General features: G+C 43.0%; 1 protein-coding gene across 2 annotated transcripts in view; it reads left to right on the top strand.

Moving 5' to 3' along the window:
- Positions 1-375: 375 nt before the first annotated feature.
- st3gal3a (ST3 beta-galactoside alpha-2,3-sialyltransferase 3a) overlaps positions 376-22,401 on the top strand; it is a 723,997-nt gene continuing 701,971 nt past the window's right edge. For both annotated transcript variants that reach the window (XM_085983191.1, XM_085983189.1), the window contains exon 1: positions 376-699. The gene's annotated coding sequence lies outside the window, so the exon portion shown is untranslated. The remainder of the gene's footprint in view (positions 700-22,401) is intronic.

Here is a 22,401-nt window from a genome sequence, read left to right as displayed (position 1 = left end):
ATTTTTTCATTATTTAGTTTTATCACAAAGATAAATCGTACTTTTGCTGAGAAAATGGGACATCTTGAGAGGAAGAGATGCAGACATTAAAAAGAGAGAATGAGAAATTGAAAGGAAGGAATATAATATAAAGAAAAAGTGTGGATTCTGGCAAGAAACAGGAAAATAATTTGCTGAAAACTGCAGTTTTTATGGGTCAGTTTTATTTTCACTGATTATTGTGGTGGTAGATAAGGAGGCCCTGCAGCACCGCCAATGAAGTTTATGTGAATTCAGCCACTCTTGGCGATTCACAGGCTTAACCTTGGGAATGCTGTCTCCTTCCTCTCATTGGCTGGCTTCAGCGCTATGGTGATCATTGTATGAATACAGTCTGATGCTCAGACGGCAGAAGGGGGCCTCGTACATATTGATGCTCAGTGCCTTATCAGCCAAGCTTCGAGCAGCTGACTTTTTTGGAACTGGCAATCCATGAGCGAACCATCAGGGGGCTGAAAACCCAGCATTGCTCTCGGGACTGTCTGAGTACCTGGATCGCAAGGACCAAGCAACGTGTGCGAGTGCGCATGCGTTTTTGTGCGCACCGGAGACAACAGGCGGCGACAAGACGGAGATGATTTCAGCGCCGAATTAGCTGGATTTTATCTTCAAAGTCTTTGAAAAAGCCTCAGTGCCAGGGCTGTGAAGTGTGAGGCAGATGTGAGTACTTCAGGCGATCCTATCACTTGTTTTTGACCTTGCCTTGCAGCTCAGTAGAAGCGACAACTGCTAAATGCCAAGAAGCTCGGATCACATTAACCCCTTGAGGGCTGCAGAACCAAACTGTGCTGAATATTGGGCATCCCAGAGAGAGGTATAGACCGTGGACAGACCTACTCCATGTAAAACAAAATGTGTGAAAAGTATATTTAGATATAAAACGACTTTCAATATTAGGACCTTGTTAGCTCTCGATTGTAACAACGATTTGGAAAAAGTTACTGTGAACTCTGTGATGTTTAGAAACTTGGAAAACAGTGACAGGATCGGACAAAGTCAACATGGATTTACAAAGGGTAAATCGTGCTTGACTAATCTACTGGAATTTTTTGAGGATGTAACTGGTAAAATAGATAAGGGAGAACCAGTGGATGTGGTGTATTTGGACTTTCAGAAGGCTTTCGCTAAGGTCCCGCATAAGAGATTAGTGTGTAAAGTTAAGGCACATGGGATTGGGGGCAAGGTACTGACTTGGATAGAGAACTGGTTGGCAGACAGAAAGCAAAGAGTTGGAATAAACGGGTCTTTTTCCGAGTGGCAGGCAGTGACTAGTGGGGTACCGCAGGGATCGGTCCTTGGACCCCAGCTATTCACAATATGTATTAATGATCTAGACAAGGAGCTAGATGTAATATCTCCAAATTTGCAGACGACACAAAGCTGGGTGGGCGTGTATGCTGTGAGGAGGATGCCGAGAAACTCCAGGATGATTTGGACAGGTTGGGTGACTGGGCAGATGCATGGCAGATGCAATATAACGTGGATAAATGTGAGGTTATCCACTTTGGTAGCAAAAACAGGAAGGCAGATTATTATCTGAATGGCAATAGATGGGGGGAAGTGCAACGAGACCTGGATGTCCTTGTGCACCAGTCGCTGAAGGTAAGCATGCAGGTGCAGCAGGCGGTTAAGAAGGCAAATAGTATGTTGGCCTTCGTAGCGAGAGGGTTTGAGTACAGGAACAAGGATGTCTTGCTGCAGTTGTACAAGGCCTTGGTGAGACCACATCTTGAGTATTGTGTGCAGTTTTGGTCGCCTTATCTGAGGAAGGACGTTCTTGCCATGGAAGGAGTTCAGCGAAGATTCACCAGGCTGATACCTGGGATGGCAGGAATGACGTATGAGGAGAGATTGGATCGATTGGGCTTGTACTCGCTGGAGTTTAGAAGAATGAGAGGGGATCTCATCGAAACTTATAAAATTCTGACAGGACTAGACAGACTAGATGCAGGAAGGATGTTCCCGATGGTCAGGGAGTCCAGAACCAGGGGTCACAGTCTAAGGATAAGGGGTAGGCCATTTAGGACAGAAATGAGGAGGAATTTCTTCACCCAGAGAGTGGTGAACCTGTGGAATTCTCTACCACAGAAGGCAGTAGAGGCCAATTCATTAAATATATTCAAGAAGGAGTTGGATATATTTCTCCAGGCTAAAGGGACCAAGGGGTATGGGGAGAAAGCAGGGACCGAGTACTGAATTTGGATGATCAGCCATGATTGCATTGAATGGCGGAGCAGGCTCGAGGGGCTGAATGGCCTACTCCTATCTTCTATGTTTCTATGTTTGCACTCCATGTGCTGACTGATGACACTCAATGTTAGGAATGGATGGGGTCATGTGATCAACAGTATTTTTGTAAACTGGAAATAAACGTAATACTCAGTTAACTTGGATGGAACATGAGGACAATGGGTTTGAGAGATGTGCTTCCTTAATTTCCCAACTATTTCTCCTATTCCTATTTTAGTACATTTTGTGTGAAAGCTTTTCAAATGTGCTTCAAATTTCTAGAAGCGAATGGAGCATGTTGAAAATTTATGAATGACTCTAGAAATGTAATACATGACGTGATTCTTTTGTGCCCAATCTTACGCACTCTTTAATCATTAGCCATGAAATCGATATGTAAGAACATAAGAACATAAGAAATAGGAGCAGGAGTAGGCCAATCGGCCCCTCGAGCCTGCTCCGCCATTCAATAAGATCATGGCTGATCTGATCCTAACCGCCAATCCACTATCACAGAACCATCTCCTGAATCTAACAGAATTAGACACACGAAATAGGAGCAGGATCAGGCTACACGGCCCCTGAGCCCGCTCCGCTACCCACAGGGCCATGACCGATCCGAACCTAGACTCATGTCCAAATTCCTGCCCGCTCCCCGTAACCCTTAATTCCCTTTACTTCTAGGAAACTGTCTATTTCTGTTTTAAATTTATGTGAGAAAGATGGCTTTCCAACAATTCCAAGCTCTGCAGGTTCTGTAAGATGATCAGTAGTACATGAAACCTTCACCAAAGCAAGGCTTCATGATGGCAACAAACATCGCTGTCCTTCCAATGCCTCGCAATCTGTACAACATTTCTTTGCATATTTAGATGCCTGTCTCTACTGTGGTTGGATTGAGTTAGGTAATTGGTGCAGATAATCTAAGGTTGGCAAATGGCCAGACCCAGAGTCATATATTAGCTTTCCAAAGCAAAAATGTAGAAAATGGTTGTTTGAGTATGTGTTCCACTAAAACATTCAAATAATTGAGTAAATTATTTTGTACATACGATAACCAGTTCATGTAGATTGTGCTGGATTTTGGGAGTGTTTTTCTGTAGGAGCTATAATGTTGGTATTCTACTCAATTCCACTAATATCAGCTCAACTAGCTTCAGGATAAAAATTCAGATAGCTAGTGTGCAATGGAAGTGTATAATGTGAAATTACATTGAACCTGCTTGGAACTAGAGCGACCTATTCAATTTATAACAAGTTGCTAATCAGTTCAGGTGATTAATATGGTGATGCAATTTATACCCTGATTGCAGATGCAGAGATTATTTTCAACAGCAGTGATCATTTTTCAAACCCTATTTATGCTTGTACTTGTATCTGTTCCATGTAGTTCGTGGAGACGGCAAGCATAGCATCTCTGTTTCCATTATACCCTGCTCTGAGCCCCAGGTAAGATCACCAGCTAATTACAAATGAGGAAGGCCATTCAGCCCATCCTAATTCATTCATCCAGAGTGATCCTAACATGCCCCCCTGTATCATGGCAGATACAAACGTACATTTTCTGAACCTGTGCTGGTGGGTGCCTGTGCAGTGTCAGAAAAATTACTGGAAGTAATAGAAGCTGAGGGAGAGAAACTGGAATACAGAAAGAGAATAGCACCAATTGATCAGCTGGGGATTCCTATGGGGATCAAGGAGAATGTTCACCGTTTTCTTGATAATGTTGTTTGTGATTATTCATCCCCCTCCTGAGATTGAGTAAGATGGAGAGAATTTGTAACAGTCTGTCGGAAATGTGCTGAAATGACCTTTTCTCATTTCATTCTTGCTTGGATGTTCTTAAAGACGTTTGAGCTGTCATGCCTGAGACCTATAAAAACATTGCTGTATTTTATTTATTTACTTACACAAACTCAGAGTCAAGCATCCTTCTATCCTAGGCTTATGCTACACTACAGGCTGGATTTTCTCAGTGGGGAGCTTTTGGAGGTGGGACTCCCACTTGTCGGGTTTTAGTCCCGCCTCCATCGACTTGTGGCCAACCCATGCTATTTTTCCTTGATTGACCTTGTTAAGCCCGCCCTGTGAAGCTGTCAAACACTGACAATCTGTCCTCTAGGTTGAGCCCTTCCCCTCAGGCTCACTTAGAGATCTCTCCTGACCAGAAAGCAGAAGGCTGCAGCTTTTGACAGTTCAGCGGCCATTCTGCTTTCTGTGCCGGTGAGATGAGGGACTCCTGAGACCTGAAGGGTTGAAGCCTGCAGGAAGAAGTAAAGGTAAGTAAAACTTATTGGCCCAGAAATTCGGGTCCCTGCGGGAAACTGGAACTTCCGTTCCCTTAAAGGAAGGGGTTCAGAGGTCGAACGCATGTGCCGGAGAGGCAGCACGTGCGCATGGAACTTACGTTTTTTTCCCAGGTTTCTCTGGGAGGGTAAGTCTCCAGGAGTTACACATGTAAAAAGCAGGCGTAAGGCCTGCTTTTAACAAGGTAAGTGGTGAATTAATTAAAAGTAAAACATTTTTTCCACAGGTTTATTATTTTTAAATACTTTAAAGAAAGGTAAGTTTATTTTTAGCCCCGTTAGAAAATGTAATTCATTTTTTCAAATTATTGTTTATAAATTACATAAAATAACTATTTTAGTTATTTTAAAAATGTGATTTTTTTTTTAATTCTAAAGGTTTAGTGATGTCAAAAAAAAAAATCAAAATCAACTTTTATTGTCATTGTTAGTGCACAAGTGCAGTACAACGAAATATAGGCTTGCGGCTCCCGAGAGTGTACATTTGGATTAAGACATTTAAACATTCAACATACATTTGGCTTGTAGTAATTCCCGAATCAGCAGAGTCCAGAAGAGACTCGGAAGGAGGGTGAAAACGCTCAGTCTCGGGAGAGACAAAGCCGCTGCGTCCGTGCGCGCCGCCATCTTTCCTCGGATGTTTTGGGGCTTCCAGTATTTTGACAGCTCTTTCTGTCAGTTTTATGAATGAAGCATTCCCTGCTACCATTGGCTCTCCAAGGCCCACGTGATCCCAGGGGACGCATCAAACTAACTGCGCCCCTGGGATACGCAAGCACTGCGCGCCGGCAGTTGGAGCAGGCCCAGGATCGGAATCCCACGCGGGCCCACAGCTCAACGGCTGGCGCGCTAGGTAAGTGCAGGTCGGGGGCTTGCACCCGCGGGAAGCCTCCGATCTGAATTTCTGGGCCATTTAAACACTTTACACTCACCTCACACACTCACCTCTCCACACTTGCACCCATCACTCAGGTGCACACCTGGCCATCTCGACCTCGACCTCTCCAACCCCCGCAGATCGACGTCCCCGCCTCGCTGACCCTGGCGTGGTTTGGAGCTGTCGGGAAGCCACACTTCAGGGCTGAAAATAGGGATTCTCCAAAAAACTGCCTGTTAACAGGCAGTTAATTGGCACTAATACCCTTCCCGTCTTGGGGAGGTGGCTCCCAGCGCGAGTCGGGTACCCGCCTCCTAGGAAGATGGCACGAAGACGGGTTGGGGCGGGATGGGTACCCGCCCCCAGATTCTGCCATTTTCCCGGCAGTCCCGCCTCCTTACCCGCCTCCCCATGGCTGGCAAAATCGCCCCCTACAGTACTGCAAAGCACCAGCACTCGGGCTGTTTCTTTTGTTCTTTTGTAAAGTTAATTTTTTTGCCCATTTTCGACTAAGAAGCATGCTTTGACTTGGCAAGAAAGATAAAGCTATTTTGATGAGGAGGTCAGATGAGATTGTTTATCAAGTGACCTAGAAATATGTTAAAAATGATGACTTCATGCAGCCAGTCTTTAAAATAATGCAAAATAACAACTGAAAATGCTGGAAATACTCAGCAGGCCAGGCAGCATCCGTGTAGAGAGGAACAGAGTTAACGTTTTTTCTCTCTCCACGGATGCTGCCTGGCCTGCTGAGTATTTCCAGCATTTTCTGTTGTTATTTCAGATTTCCAGCATCCGCAGTATTTTGCTATTATATTTATATTTAAAATAATGCAGTACAGCACTGTATTAAAATAACGTATATAGTGTTAGCCAGATGGAAAGGGTGTGCAAATGACTTTGGTATTTTTTTATTCGTTCATGGGATGTGGGCGTCGCTGGCAAAGCCAGCATTTATTGCCCATCCCTAATTGCCCTTGAGAAGGTGGTGGTGAGCTGCTGTCTTGACCTGCTGCAGTCCGTGTGGTGAAGGTACTCCACAGTGCTGTTAGGGAGGGAGTACCTTCACCACCAGGATTTTGACCCAGTGACGATGAAGGATTGGCGATATACTTCCAAGTCAGGATGGTGTGTGACTTGGAGGGGAACTTGGAGGTGGTGGTGTTCCCATGTGCCTGCTGCTCTTGTCCTTCTAGGTGGAAGAAGTCGCGGGTTTGAGAGGTGCTGCCGAAGAAGCCTTGGCGAGTTGCTGCAGTGCATCTTGTAGATGGTACATACTGCAGCCATGGTACGCCGGTGGTGGAGGGAGTGAATGTTTAAGGTGGTGGATGGGGTGCCAATCAAGCGGGCTGCTTTGTCCTGGATGGTGTTGAACTTTTTGACTGTTGTTGGAGCACTCGTCCAGGCAAGTGGAGAGTATTCCATCACACTCCTGACTTGTGCCTTGTAGATGGTGGAAATGCTTTGGGGAGTCAGGAGGTGAGACACTTGCCGCAGAATACCCAACCTCTGACCTGCTCTTGTTGCCACAGTATTTATGTGGCTGGTCCAGTTAAGTTTCTGGTCAATGGTGACCCCCCCAGGTTGTTGATGGTGGGGGATTCGGCGATGGTAATGCTGTTGAATGTCAAGGGGCGGTGGTTGGATTCTCACTTGTTAGAAATAGTCATTGCCTGGCACTTGTGTGGCGCAAATGTTACTTGCCACTTATCAGCCCAAGCCTGAACGTCGTCCAGGTCTTGTTGCATGTGGGTATCTACTAATCCCGCTCTTTGAATAATGTTCGCATACAACATAGGGAATACTCTGGCTGCTGATTTACCTCCCTACTTGCCTCTGCTCAGTTCTTCTCCCAAATTCTCCTTATGGCATGGTTGAGATTCAGACCCAAGTGTGTGGGAAAACTGCGTACTGGAAACTGTATCCTACCATTCTGTGATGTAACAGTTTTTCAGTATGTCTTTCTGGCAGCTGTTTGAGTCTTGCAAGTCTATATTGGGATTACCAGCAGCTGCATGAGACCTGTGCTTTGGGTACGAGCAGCACAAAATCCTCACTGACACCAATATAAGAGCAGCAATGCACTGCTTCATCAAGACGTCCTCATTACTGATTATATTTTCATTGTTCCAGGTTGAAACAAATATCAGATGTTTAGTGTAAATGGGTTAATCCAAGAACAGATCCTATGGAAAGATTGTTGAAACAAATATTACAAACCCAGTTGTTCTAACACGACTAGCTCAGTGCTGCTGGGCTCATCACCACTTCAGTCTAGTCAGAATACCTGTAGAAAATTCAAAGCAACTATGAAATTCTAACATTTTATTTTCAAAGTTTTGTTTGTATCAGCAACCAGAGCAACCTGCACTTAACACTGAGTTAACTTGTTGATCTTTCTAAAGACATATCTGGAAAGATTTAATTTCTCTTCTCTCCTCCTCTGCCAGTTTTCTCTCTTTCTCTACACACTGCTGATTTATGCTGCTGTGTATAGGCACTGGCCACTTTCCCATACCCTGTCCAAGTGGTCATTCTTTATGGGTAAAGCTAAGCAATGAGTGATGGCAGTCTGCTCAGACACAGCCAAGCTTCAGTCCACCATTTGCAGTGCCCGACTGCTGAGATCGGTCTGTGCTGTGCAAGCAGATATCGAACCTGGGATATTCCTGATTGTATGACTCTATTCCAAACTGCACAGTGCCTTTGGCAACTGATCCATTAGGAAGGCTCCTGTTTATTTGATATTTTACTCCCAGGTGAAATGCTGGGGAGAGATTTCCTCTGTGTAAATTTGAATTAGCGAGAGCTCAATCTCAAGCTGTGAAAGGCCAGCACAGTGGTGGAGTTTAACCTCAGCAGGATATCATCCCTGAGATGGGGACATGATTTTTTTTTCCTAAAATTAATATTTTGTGAAGTAGGTAAGAGGAATTTGAATTTTGTGAGCTTTTGGCGTTAGTGGGAGTTCAGGCTAACTTTTTTTTAGGTTAAACACTGAGCAATGGCCATGCAGGGGAACACTTGTGATGTACGTGGAGTGTGATATGGGGGCCATCATGGATCCTTAGTGACTGCACATTTACATTAAGTGTCGGGTAATTGAGTCACAGAAGCGGAAGATTTCTGTGCTCGAGCAGCAACTGGTCACACTCCACAGCATCAGGGAGGATGAGAGGTTTCTGGATTATACTTGTTCAGAATGTAGGCACTGCTAGACAGTTCAGGCCATCGGAATAATTTTGAAAGAGAGAAGTAGGTGACAATCCACAGGGGCAGCAGAGGGAGACATGACTCACAGGTGCAGGGAATCCCTGAGTTACAATATATCGGTAGTGTTGGACAAGAATGAAATGGACAGTGACAGCACTTTAGAGGAGAGTGGTCCTGAGCCGCAATGCGGTGCCATGGAGCAAGGGACTGACCAAGGGGGTGAGAGACAGAGTTATATTAATAGGGGATTCTATATTCAGGGGTATAGATAGCCTTTTTTTGCAGTTGTGAACGGGAGTCCTGACTGTTGTGTTCCCTCCCTGGTGCTAGGGAGAAGGACTTCTTGGAACTGGCGGAAATACTTATGTAAAGGGAAAGCAGCCAAAAGTTGATCCATGTTGGAACCAATGACATAGATAGAAGTATGTTTGAAGTCTTGTTAAACGAGTTTAAGGCATCAAGGGGTATGGGGAGAGCGCGGGAATATGGTATTGAGATAGAGGATCAGCCATGATCATATTGAATGGCGGAGCAGGCTCGAAGGGCCGAATGGCCTACTCCTGCTCCAATTTCTTTCTATGTTTAAGGAGTTAGCTTTAAACAAAACCTTGAGAATGGTAATTTCCGGATTGCTTCTTGTGCCATGTGCTGGACAGGCTAAGGAGATGAAGATTTGGAAGGTTAACACGTACCTTCAGGGCTGGTGCAGGAGGAAAGAGTTTACATGCTTAAAGCATTGGGGTGATTTCTGGAATAATTTCAACTAATATGGCTGGGGGTGAGGAAAGTCTAGGTTTGAGAATAGAGAGGAGAGCAGGATTAATAAAGCTATTCGGATAGAAGCAGGATACTTAGTTGAAATAAATAGAGAAAATACTATCAGAGGAGAAAGGAAGCGAAACAGACCAAGGTAGCGAGAGATGAAACATAGTTGCAGACGGGGAAAGGGATATATAAGAATGAAATGAGAAAACCAGGAAAAAGAACTAGGGTCAATGTTTCAAAAAAGTGGGAGTAAAGATTGAGCGGTGTGAATAAGAATGCATAAAACATTCAAAACAAAATTGAGCAGGTAGAAGAAGACGACTTGCATTTATATAGCACCTTTTACGACCACCGGACGTCTCAAGCGCTTTACAGCCAATGAAGTACTTTTGAAGTGGAGTCACTGTTATAATGTGGGAAACACTGCAGCCAAATTGCGCACAGCAAGCTCCCACAAACAGCAATTTGATAATGACCAGATTATCTGTCTTTTGTTGTGTTGATTGAGGGATAATTATTGGCCAGGGCACTAGGGTTAACTCCCCTACTCTTCTTTGAAATAGTGCCATGGAATCTTTTACGTCCACCTGAGAGAACAGATGGGGCCTCGGTTTAACGTCTCAGCCGAAAGACGGCACCTCCGACAGTGCAGCACTCCCTCAGCACTGCACTGGAGTGTGAGCCTAGCTTTATGTGCTCAAGTCCCTGGAGTGGGACTTGAACCCACAACCTTCTGACTCAGAGGGCGAGGGTGCTACCAACTGAGCCACAGCTTACACATGCTGAAGTATTAATAACTATGGAAGAATATGATATAGTAGCTGTAATGGAGACATAGCTTAAGTTTCTATATGATTGGGAACTTATATAACGTTTTCAGGAGCGATAGGGAGGAAAAACAGATGGGAGGGTGTCAGTATTAGTGAAGGATTCTGTCACAGCACTTTGCGTTGACAGAATCCATATGGATAGAGTTAAGAAATAGGAAGGGAAATTGCATAATTCTTGATGCACATAACAGGCCACTAAACAGTGGTGATGAAGATCTGCAGATAGTTCAGGAAGCTAAGAAAGAACTAGTCAATAATATTCAGTGATTTTAACTATCCAAAGTTAGATTGAAATAACGGTAATGTGGTCAAAGTGCGAAATGCTTTTTAGAATGTATTATGTCTGTGTGTAATTGAGACACGGACTGCAGGAGCTGGTTATAACAGGTCTTTACTGAGTGGAGACAAACTGGAACTAACTATGCAAAGTTACTACACAGGCTTATATACAGGGGTGGTCACTACTGGTACTGCAGTATACAGGGGCTGCAGAATATAGTTCCTTCTGCAAAGTACATACACTACAGAATGTATCCAGGATTGCTTCCTATCTATTGTTAGTCCAATAGAAAAAATTTTGATCTGGGAAATGAAGTGGAGCAAATAGCTGACGGTGAGAGTAAGAGAACAATTGGGAAATAATGACCACAACAGGAAGGAGTTAGAGTAAATGGCCCAGATTTTGCGGTCACTGGCGAAGGAATGGCCCTTGCCGTTCACCTCGCTAACAGCTGCCCACAAAGTTTTTGAGGGCTTTTGAGCGGAGACTTGCTCAAATCCGGCTTCTGATCCAGCACGGCGCCTTCTACAGGCGTGTGTGAGCAGGGCATTTTCTGCAATTGCCTCTGTCTTGGTTCCGCCACAGGTATCTTCTTGGTCACCTCCGAATCACAGTAACTATTTGCTGCCAGTGGTAGCTACACTCAGTGGTAGTCACTTCTCCTGCTGTCTTCCTTTCGTGCATTCGATTAACAAAAAACTTACTGATTGCTCCGCTCATCATCTGACGGGACCTTACTTGTACTTTGACAGCCAGCAGGAGGGGAGTGCAAGAGAAAGATACTCGCTGTTGATCTCAAGAAAGATGAGAATGGAAAAAGAAAAAAGGGATGGTTTGGAGGATGTGGATGGACCCCATCAACATCTGCAGATCATCCACCAAACCACCGTGCAGCTACTGGTTTTTCCACCCCACTAACCCATCAATCACCACAATGCTCCACACTGCTTATGGAGAATTTTAAAGTTTTGGTTTCCAGCACAAGACCTTCACCGCAATAAAAAAAAATCAAACAACCAAAACCACATGCTATCATCTCTCAGCAACGTATGGTTGTCTAACATTCATAATTAAATGCCATACTCTTCACTAAAATCTGTGCTGCCTCTGTTTGCAGCCAGAAGCAGTTTTTTGTTGTTCCTCGTTCCACTTTTTTCAAATTTTAGCCCTCCAGTAAGTTCCTTTCAAGCTGCAATATGGAGCACTTTGTAGGTGAGGCCGCAGTACTGTGGAGACTGAACAACGTAAATAGACAAGTTAAAAGCAGTAAATGCTTGATATACACAGTAGGTTAATCAACAACGGTAAAGAGATAAGGTGGTGATGTTTAGGCTGTGTGCCCCTGCACCTGAAACTAATACTTTTTTCTTTTTACAGATTTTGATTCTGTGTATTTCCAGCATTTTCTGTTTTTATTTCCGATTTCAGCCGTTGCTGTTTTTCTGATTTATTGTAAGTAGTTATGTTATTCCATCAAGTCCTCAAATCTTAACCCAATATAATGGGGAAAGTGAAGGAAAAGAATGGAAACTTGTTTTGAAAATTGCAGATTTTTTTTTGCATTTTATTTTCCTTGCTTTTTCATTTCAACTATTGGAAAAAAACACTTTAGTTTTATACTTCATGCTTGTTTTTCTTGGATCAAGCTTGAACTTTGTAATCCTTGACATTTTCAAGATGGATGAAATCAATTCGTTACAAGACATGGTTTGCAGAAATCATGTGGGTATGGATTAGCTCACATGTTGGAGGCACAGCAGCAACAAAACAGCTTCAGGCTGACGAGTACACACAGTCTGTGGTGCCTGTTACAGAACTGTGAATCCAAGATTCTTGAAATTATGCCCTAGGATGCTAGTGATCTATTGCTTAATGTGTTTGTCTGAAATTCCTCTCTCCAGTATTTTAGTAGTCATTAACCCATTTATTTAAAACAACAACATCTCCACTAAAATGGTGACAAGAAATTTCAGAGCAACGCATTAAGTGCATTTTCTCACAGTGGAAGGACTAAAGTATTGAAGTATTTGTGCTTTGCATGTTGATGTACATAGGCACTCACCAGTACTTGCTGAGAGTGCACTGTTGCAAATAGCTCTACAAAAAGCAGACATTTGCTGTTCAATTATAAACTGTAAATTACTATGTCCACTTTAAAACTGGATAGGATGTCTCTGTACAAAAGCAAAATACTGCGGATGCTGGAAATCTGAAATCAAAAGAGAAAATGCTGGAAATACTCAGCAGGTCAGGCAGTTTCTGTAGAGAGAGAAACAGAGTTAACGTTTCAGGTCGATGACCCTTCTTCCGACCAAAATGTATCACTTTACACTTCATGGCATTAAATTTTATCTGCTAATTGTCTGCCTATTTCACCAGTTTTGTATTGTCCGCAAACTTTGAAATGATGCCCTGTATACCCAAGTCCAGGTCATTAATATATGTCAAAAAAACAGAGGGCTAAGAGAGACAGTTAGAGTTAGAAATAATACAGAATTAGGTGGGATCATAGGAAATACAAAGAAGTCTAAGTTAGGTTTGGTGTGCATGTGTGTAAATACACAGTGTGGTTAATAAGGTTGGTGAGCTGCAGGCGCAAATGGCCACGTGGGAGTAAGATGTAGTGGTGATAACTGAGACCTGGCTCAAAAAAGGGGAAGATTGGATGCTTAATATTCCTGGGTACAAGGTATTCAGGAAAGATAGGGAAGGAAAAAAGGAGGAGGGGTAGCAGTTTTGATTAAGGAAAATATTACAGTGCTAGAAAGAAAGAATATCCTTGAAGGATCAAAGACCGAATCTATTTGGTTGGAGTTGGGAAACAATAAAGGAGCTATTACGTGACTTGGTGTATTTTGTAGGCCACCAAATAGTAGGAAGGAGATAGAGGAGCAGATTTGCAAAGAAAGTACTGAGAGGCACAAGAACTATAGAGTAGTGATAATAGGAGGCTTTAACTAATACAGCAGCAAAATACTGCGGACGCTGGAAATCTGAAATAACAACAGAAAATGCTGGAAATGCTCAGCAGGTCAGGCAGCATCCGCGGAGAGAGAAAAACAGAGTTAACGTTTCAGGTCGATGACCCTTCGTCAGAACTGACTTTAACTACCTCAATATTGAATGGGGCAGTGGTTGTGTTAAGGGCAGAGAAGGGGAGGAATATCTGAAGTGTGTTCAGGAGAATTTTCTTGATCAGTATGTTTCCTGCCCAACGAGAAAGGAGGCATTGCTGGATCTAGTCCTAGGGAATGAAATGGGTTAAGTGGAGAATGTCACAATCGGAGAGCATCTCAGGAATAGTGATCATGGTATCGTAAAGTTTCGATTAATTATGGAGAAGGACAAGGAGCAGTCTAGAATAAAAATACTTAATTGGAGGAGGGCTAATTTCAATTAATTGAGGAGGGATCTGGCTGGGTAAATTGGAGTCCAAGACTGGCGGGCAGAAATGTAATGGAGCAATGGGCGGCCTTTAAAGAGGAGATGATTCGGGTACAGTCTAGGTACATTCCGACAAGGGGGAAAGGGAGGGCAACTAAAGCTAGAGCTCCCTGGATGATGGAGTTGGAGAGTAGGATGAAGCAGAAAAAGGGAACGTATGACAGATGTCAGCTTGATAATACAAGGGAGAATCAGGCAGAATATAAAAAGTAAAGAAGACAAATGAAAAAGGAAATAAGAGGGGAAAAGAGACAATATGAGAATAGATTGGTGGCTAACATAAAAGGGAATCCAAAGGTCGTCTTTAGGCATGTTAACAGTAAAAGAGTTGTCAGAGGAGCGGTGTGGCCAATTAGGGACTATTGGTGGAGGCAGAAGGCATGGCTGAGGTACTAAATGAGTGCTTTGCATTGGTGTTTACCAAGGAAGAGGACTTGGCCAAAGCTATGGTAATCGAGGAGGTTGCCGGGATACTGGATGAGATAAAAATAGATGAAGAGGAGGTACTAGGAAGGCTGGCAGTACTTAAAGTAGAGAAGTCACCCGGTCCGGATGGGATGCATTCTAGGTTGCTGACGGAAGTAAGGGTAGAAATTGCTGAGGTGCTGGCCACAGCCTTCCAATCCTCCTTGGCCACAGGGGTGGTGCCAAAGGACTGGAGGATTGCAAATGTTACACTCTTGTTCAAGAAAGGGGAGAAGGATAAACCTGGCAATTACAGGCCAGTCAGTTTGTCAGTGGTGGGGAAGCTTTTAGAAACAGTAATTTGGGAGAAAATTAGCAGCCACTTGGACAAGCATGGACTAATGAAGGAGCACCAGCACAGATTTGTTAAGGGCAAATCATGTTTGACTAACTGGATTGAGTTTTTTGCTGAGGCAACAGAGTGGATGAGGGCAGTGCAGTTGATGGAGTATATATGGACTTTCAAAAGGCATTTTTATATTTCACATATTAGGCTTGTTAGCAAAATTGAATCCCATGGAACAAACTGGGCAATAGCAGCATGGATACAAAATTGGTTAAGAGATAGAAAACTTGTGAATGGCTGTTTTTCAGACTAAAGGGAGGTATACAATAGAGTCATAGAGTTATACAGCACAGAAAGAGGCCCATCGCGTCCGTGCTAGCCATCAAGCCCTATCTAATCTAATCCCATTTTCCAGCATTTGGTACGTAGCCTTGTATGCTATGGCATTTCAAGTGCTCATCCAAATGCTTCTTGAATGTTGTGAGGGTTTCTGCCTCTACCACCCTTTCAGGCAGTGAGTTCTAGATTCCAACCACCCTCTGGGTGAAAAAGTTTTTCCTCTAAACCTCCTGCCCCTTACCTTGAATCTATGCCCCCTTGTGATTGACCCCTCTACTAAGGGGAAGAGTTCCTTTCTATCCACCCTATCTATGCCCCTCATAATTTTGTATACCTCAATCAGGTCCCCCTCAGCCTTCTCTGCTCCAAGGAAAACAACCCCAGCCTGTCCAGTCTTTCTTCATAGCTGAAGCGCTCCAGCCCAGGTAACATCCTGGTAAATCTCCTCTGCACCCTCTCCAAAGCAATCACATCCTTCCTATAGTGTGGCGACCAGAACTGCACACAGTACTCCAGCTGTGGCCTTACCAGCGTTTTGTACAGCTCCATCATAACCTCCCTGCTCTTATATTCTATGCCTCGGCTAATGAAGGCAAGTATCCCATATGCCTTTTTAACCACCTTATCCACCTGTTCTGCTGCCTTCAGGGATCTATGTACATGCACACCAAGGCTCCTCTGCCTTTCCTTGGGTCTTACCATTCATTGTGTATTCCCATGCCTTGTTAGTCCGTCCAAAATGCATCACCTCACACTTTTCAGGGTTAAATTCAGTTTGCCACTATTCCGCCCATCTGACCAACCCATCTATATCGTCCTGTAGCCTGAGGCTTCCCGCCTCGCTATTTACCACCCCACCAATTTTCGTGTCATCTGCGAACTTACTGATCATACCTTTCACATTCACATCCAAATCATTAATGTAGACCACAAACAGCAAGGGACCCAGCACCGATCCCTGCGGTACCCCACTGGACACAGGCTTCCAGTCACAAAAACAACCTTCCACCATCACCCTCTGCCTCCTGCCACTCAGCCAGTTTCAAAATGCCAAACATGTTCTTGTAATAGACTTCAAGCGTACCTAGTCAGGCTGGTGGAATGGGTGGGCTTTTGGCTGATGAAATTCAATGTGGAAAAGTGTAAAGTGATATATTTTGGTAGGAAGAACGAGGAGAGACCGTACCTGCTAAATGGCACCATTTTAAAGGGGATGCAAGAAGAGAGAGACCTGGGGGGGTTTGTGCACAAATCTTTGAAGGTGGCAGGACAGGTTTAGCAAAGCAGGTAATAAAACATATGGGATCCTGGGCTTTATAAATAGAGGCATAGAGTACCAAAGCTAGGAAGTTATGCTAAACCTTATGAAACACTAGTTAGGCCCCAGCTGTGTCCAATTCTGGGCACCACACTTTAGGAAGGTCGTGAAGGCTTGGAGTGGGTGCAGAAGAGATTTACTAGAATGGTTCCAGGGATGAGGGATTACAGTTAAGTGGATAGACTGGAGAAGCTGGGGTTGTTCTCCTTGGAGCAGAGAAGATTAAGAGGAGATTTGATAGAGGTGTTCACAATCATGAAGGGTTTAAATATAGAGTAAATAAAGAGAAACTGTTTCCAATGGCTGAAGGGTTGATAACCAGAGGGCACAGATTTAAGCTGATTGGTAAAAGAAAGAGGCGACATGAGGAAAAACCTTTTTACGCAACGAGTGGTTAGGATTTGGAATGCGGTGCCTGATAGGGCGGTGGATACAGATTCAATAGTAGCCTTCAAAAGGGAATTGGATAAATACTTGAAGGAGAAAAAAGTGCAGGGATATAGGGAAAGGGCGGAGGAGTGGGACTGACTGGATTGTTCTTTTGAAAGAGCCGGCGCAGACGCGATGGACCAAATGGCCTCCCTCTGTGCTGAACTATTCTATGATTTTATGATTCAGTGGTCCTAATACCGACCCCTGGGTAACACCACTGTATATTTCCCTCCCGTCTGAAAAACAACCATTCACTTCTACTCTCTGCTTTCTTCCCTTAGCCAATTTTGAATCCATACTGCCCCTGCCCCTTTAGTCCTGCGGACTTTAATTTTGCTAACAAGTCTATTACATAGTACTTTGTCAAATGCCTTTTGAAAGTCCATTTACACAACATCAACCGCACTACCCTCCTCAACCCACTCTGATAATTTATCAAAGAACTCGATCAAGTTAGTCAAACATGATTTGCCTTTAACAAATCCGTGTTGACTTTCATTTATTAATCCATACTTTTTCCAAATGCTAATTAATTTTGTCCCGGATTATTGTGTCTCAAAGTTTTCCCGCCACAGACGTTAGGCTGACTGGCCTGTAGTTGTCGGATTTATCCCTCTCCCCTTTTTTAAACAGGGGTGTAACATTTGCAATATAAAATAGCCTTGGCACAGGTTATGAGATGGATTTGTGAATATGTTACAATTGCATTTGAAGTGTCTGTTTAATACTAAAAATAATTGTTGCACACTGTGATTTGAGCAATAGGATTGAAGATGGAGGCAAGTAGGTTTATCTAAAGAAAGTGACTGCGTCTTTGGAACAGAGAATTGATTTATAAAGTGGTTTATACTTCTAGGAGTGTTTTCCCCCTCTACTTAGTGTCTCTACTTTTATCCCGTAGTGTGGAGCTTCTTTGCTAATACTTTGCAGACCCAGACCCCAACTATGAGGTCTATTAAAACAAACATGAAAAATTCTGAGGGGTGTGATGCTAGTCTGTGCCTGCTCACTGAAGAATTTCAGTACAAACAGTTCAAGCATTAATCAGGGAGAGGTTTGTGTGACTGTATTGGCACATGCAGTATACATCTCGATTTCTGTTCTTTTACCTTTTTGGTGAGGTGGCTTCGACCTTATGGAGATCCCACACAGCCTATAGATCTTGGATGTAAAATGTCATCATTTGGAAAGTTGCAGAGAATCTTGAAATCCCAATACAATATTATCTAGGCAGTATCATGTAGACTGATTTGCTATTAATGTAATGTAACTGCTATGGCAGAATCATTATTTCACTTGCTTTAAGGTTGTGTGGTTGCATGTCTGGTGTAAATATATTGACACAGCAACGATAAAGGAATGACATTGTATGTCCAAGTCAGACTGGTGTGTACCTTGACGGGGAACTTGGAGGTGATGGTGTTCCCACGACATTACTGCTCTTGTTCGTCTTGGTGGTTGAGGTCACGGGGTGGGAGGTGCTGTTGAAGTAACCTTGGTGAGTTAGCTAGATTGGCATTCTTATCCTTGTTAAATCACCTTGTTTTCAGCAAGCTGTGCTTCCTTGGAAATTCTGTTGAAACTTCCAAGGAGGCCTAAAAATTGCTTTTTACACTGACATTTATTTTACATAAACAAGTCTGTATCTAAAGCTGTGGTATGATTCACTGTAGGGCATCGCTAAGAAATACATTCAAACAGTCATAATCCAAATGCTTTTCAGCTTATTTTTCTCTCGCTGCTATAGAGATCTGTAATTGGGAAAGTAATGTCAGCATCTACACTTCAGCCTGAAATAAATGAAAATTTAAATGAAGTGCTGGACAGAAATGAAAAGTGCTTGACAGAGGTGGCAGTGCGGAGGTTTCTGTTTCAGTCAGAGACAGCTGTCTAGATCTCTCCTGGCGAAAAAACTTTACGGTTTCATCATTTACGTGAATTTAAGTTCAGAATAATATGACACCTGGAAGGAAATTGCTCAAGCAGCCAAATAAGCTGCTGTTTCACAGGGGATGGTGAGGCTCCATTCAAACACAGCACTATTTATATGTGTTTGGATTCTCTCAATAAATTTACTTAGTCTCTTTCTCTCCAGTTAAGCAAACACAAGTTGACCACAGATTTATAAAAAATGTCGTGAGCTTCCTAATCGTGCAATCAATCCTCTTTCAGTCACACTTTCAATATTTTACTTGTATATTCAGATTATTATAGATAGTTATAGATTGCAAAAGCATTCCTCTTGTATAAACTTCACAAAATATATTTTCTCTTATTAGAAAGTAATATGTAACTAACATTGAATCAGCTCCAGCCTATCAGGATACGCCAGCACAATGCCCCAGAATCTATTACTGATATTGCCTGCACTTAATAAAAAAAAACACCCCAGCTAAATCACTTGACTGCCAGCACCATTTGAGCAAGTTGCAGGAAATCGTTACACTCCACTTCCCCACAATAGTCATAATTACTAAGCTAACTAGTGGCGTCCAAGGACCTGCTAAAATATTAATTTTTATAAGGTACAATGACTAACAATAAGGGGACATTTATGTGGAAAGTGCCTGTTCCCTACGCTTTTCCATAAGTAAGTGGGTCACCTATGAAAGAGAAATTAATTGCAGTGCACAAGGGATGGGTAAAGTATCCAGAGTACATCATGCAGTGCTCAGAGTAGTTTATTTTAAACCGTAACTGGTGAGAAGAAACCACAAAGACAAAGGAAGATCTGTCCAAATGAATGAAACTGCAGCAACATTTAATTCAATTCAGAAAATAAAGGGGGGGTGTGGGGGGAGGTTAAAATTTCAAAAATCGGAAACCCGACCTCAACCCGCCTGGAACTTCCGGTATTAACAGAGACGGATTGTGGGTGGATGACAGACCTGCTCTCGAGAAGTGGGTCAGTTATTTAAATATGCTAAAGAGGCTGCGTGCTTCAAATTTTAACAGACTTTTAGATTTAATGGCCGCGGGCCGGGTTTCCCAGGGCTTGGGAAACCTGGCAGCTGCAGGGAGGCGAGAACGGTTGTGTCCGACAGGTAGTCTTTCCAACACTGCTTGTGGACCAGGAGGAGCAGGAGTACTTCAAAGCACCCCCGACCCCTCATGCAAACCTTCTTCACTCCCCGTGATCAGCCTCCCTACCCGCGATTTGCTGATCCCTGACCCACGATCCGAAGCCACCCACTCTTTCCCCCAACCCACAATCTACCCCGCGATCTCTTCAACACCCCCGGCCCCCCACAATCACTCCCTCCCTCGCTGCCCTCTCCTCCCCGGCTGCAGCCTTCCAGCCTCTCAAGCTGGCTGGTTGCTGGTCGGGAAACGGAGATAAAAATTTCTAATGGGGTCCTCCGCGTTACCTGTATATCCAGGTTTCCCGGTTGCTACAAGTCATCTCCTGCCCCCCACCTCCCCGTAAATATCGGGGCCTGTATCTCAACATTTCTGCCTCCTGTATGTTTTTGTATTTTTTCTGATGCTCTACATGAATAAAAAAACATTTTCTGCAATTATAGCAATGTTTTCTCTGAGCAGCTAATACTTTCTTTTAGATGTTTGGAGAGGGGCCTGTTGGTATTTGCAGAGGGTTCCAGGGAGTGTGTTGATATTTCCAAGGTGTTCCATGTAAAAATGTTTAGAAAACCACTATATTAAAGAAACAATTTGCAGCAGTCATTTTACCATGGCTTGCATGTGCAAACTAAACTTCCCCTCTCCCAAATAAAAGAAAGACAGACTTGTATTTATATAGCGCCTTTCACGACCACTGGACGTCTCAAAGCGCTTTACAGCCAATGAAGTACTTTTTTAAGTGGAGTCACTGTTGTAATGTGGGAAACGCAGCAGCCAATTTGCGCACAGCAAGGTCCCACAAACAGCAATGTGATAATGACCAGATAATCTGATTTTGTTACGTTGATTGAGGGATAAATATTGGCCAGAATAAGAGTGAAACAAATGATAAAATAATAAACAAAAAAAAGAAAAGTTGCCCAAATGCATTGAGCTATAACGTTCACACCTATGATTCCTCATAAAAGGCTGGAAATGATCGCGGTTTATTTCAAGTCAGTAGATCATCAACTTGTATCTATTTACTACTATTGGTCATTGTACACTGAGTGAAGAGGAGAAGCTGAACCAGCCTGAAAGTTGATGCTGCACCTTTTGTTTAAGTGTGAAAAGCTTGACCCTGTGCGATGTGCTGATAAATTGCAGTTTCCAACTCTGAAAGTTTGGTCAGTTGTTTTGAAATGATTAATCAACTATTGAAATGAAATAGTAATTGCTGGCATAATCTGAGTCTCTTTGTGCAGTATTGCAGCTTTTTGCGTGTTGTTACCATGGAAACACAGCAATCTGTTTCTTCATTGCTTAATTCCTCAACAGTAGACTGATGGTGGGGTAAACCAAATTCACCCTTCAGAGGCTGCTTTTAGGATTATTGTGTATGTGGTTTGTTCAATTGAAAATTGATCATAGCAATGTTGGCTAATTGATTTATCTATCTAAGGAGATGCCTTGAGCTTTGTTTATTCAGTTTAACTAGTAGAACTCAATTGAATAAAGCAACGAGAAAGAATAGATTCCCCCACCACAGAGGTTGTGAATCTTTTGGAATTCTCTACCCCCAGAGGGCTGTGACTATATTCAGCCGTGGACTATATTCAAGACAAACATCGATAGATTTTTGGATATTAAGGGTATCCAGGGATATGGGGATAGTGCCGGGTGGTGGAGTGGAGGTGGAAGATCAGACACGATCTTATTGAATGGTGGAGCAGACTTGCAGGACCAAATGGCCGACTCCTGCTCCTATTTCTTATGTTCTTAATCCTTTGCAGTAATAAAACCAAAACAAAAGTCACTGCAGAATATTAATTATTTAACCCTTTACATATTCAACATTCTTTGCACTTTTCTAAACAGGTAAATATTATTTTATCAGAGGTTATGATGTTTATTTGAGTGCCTTCTTTGATATTCTACACACTCAAAGATTCTTTGCTATGCAGGTGACATTTTTTTATATCAGTAATTACTATCTGTCAGGCTGAAGATGAACTTAACACTTTTTTAGTGATAATTTATTAATCTCAAAAAATGTTAATCAAATTGTATTTTCAATCCCTCTCTTTGAAGGTACTTTTGCAACATACACCATTTGCTTTTAAACAAATGACTAGAATGTGCACAGGTGTGTTGCAGGTTGACTTGCCCTTCAGTTTCCCCTCTCTCCTGTGCCTCACCCAGCAGAGTAGCTGAGATTCGGAACTCGCCAAACTCGAAACTTTGCAGTGAGTCCAGGCCTTGTCACTTGATGATGCAAAATCTTAATCACCCATGTGTTGTTCCGCCTGACCACAGAGAGACTGTTTCACCTTCGTAAAAGTGACATTTCAAATGGAGGCTCTCCCAGTGCATGCAAAGTTACATGTTGGACATGTAATTGGAACATCTGCTATCAGGAGTTAATGATGGCAGTAAGCTTCTACTGTGTACATGAGAATTTCTAGGAATAGTAGAAGGCCAATTTTTGAATGGAGCACTGTAGTAGCTTTGTGGACAT

This window comes from Somniosus microcephalus, chromosome 3 (assembly GCF_052327205.1).
Source record: "Somniosus microcephalus isolate GS21.2 chromosome 3, FLI_Smic_1.0, whole genome shotgun sequence".
In the NCBI taxonomy this organism is placed as follows: Eukaryota; Metazoa; Chordata; class Chondrichthyes; order Squaliformes; family Somniosidae; genus Somniosus; species Somniosus microcephalus.
Note: the sequence above shows the minus strand (reverse complement) of the source record. Positions and strands in the feature narration are given on the sequence as shown.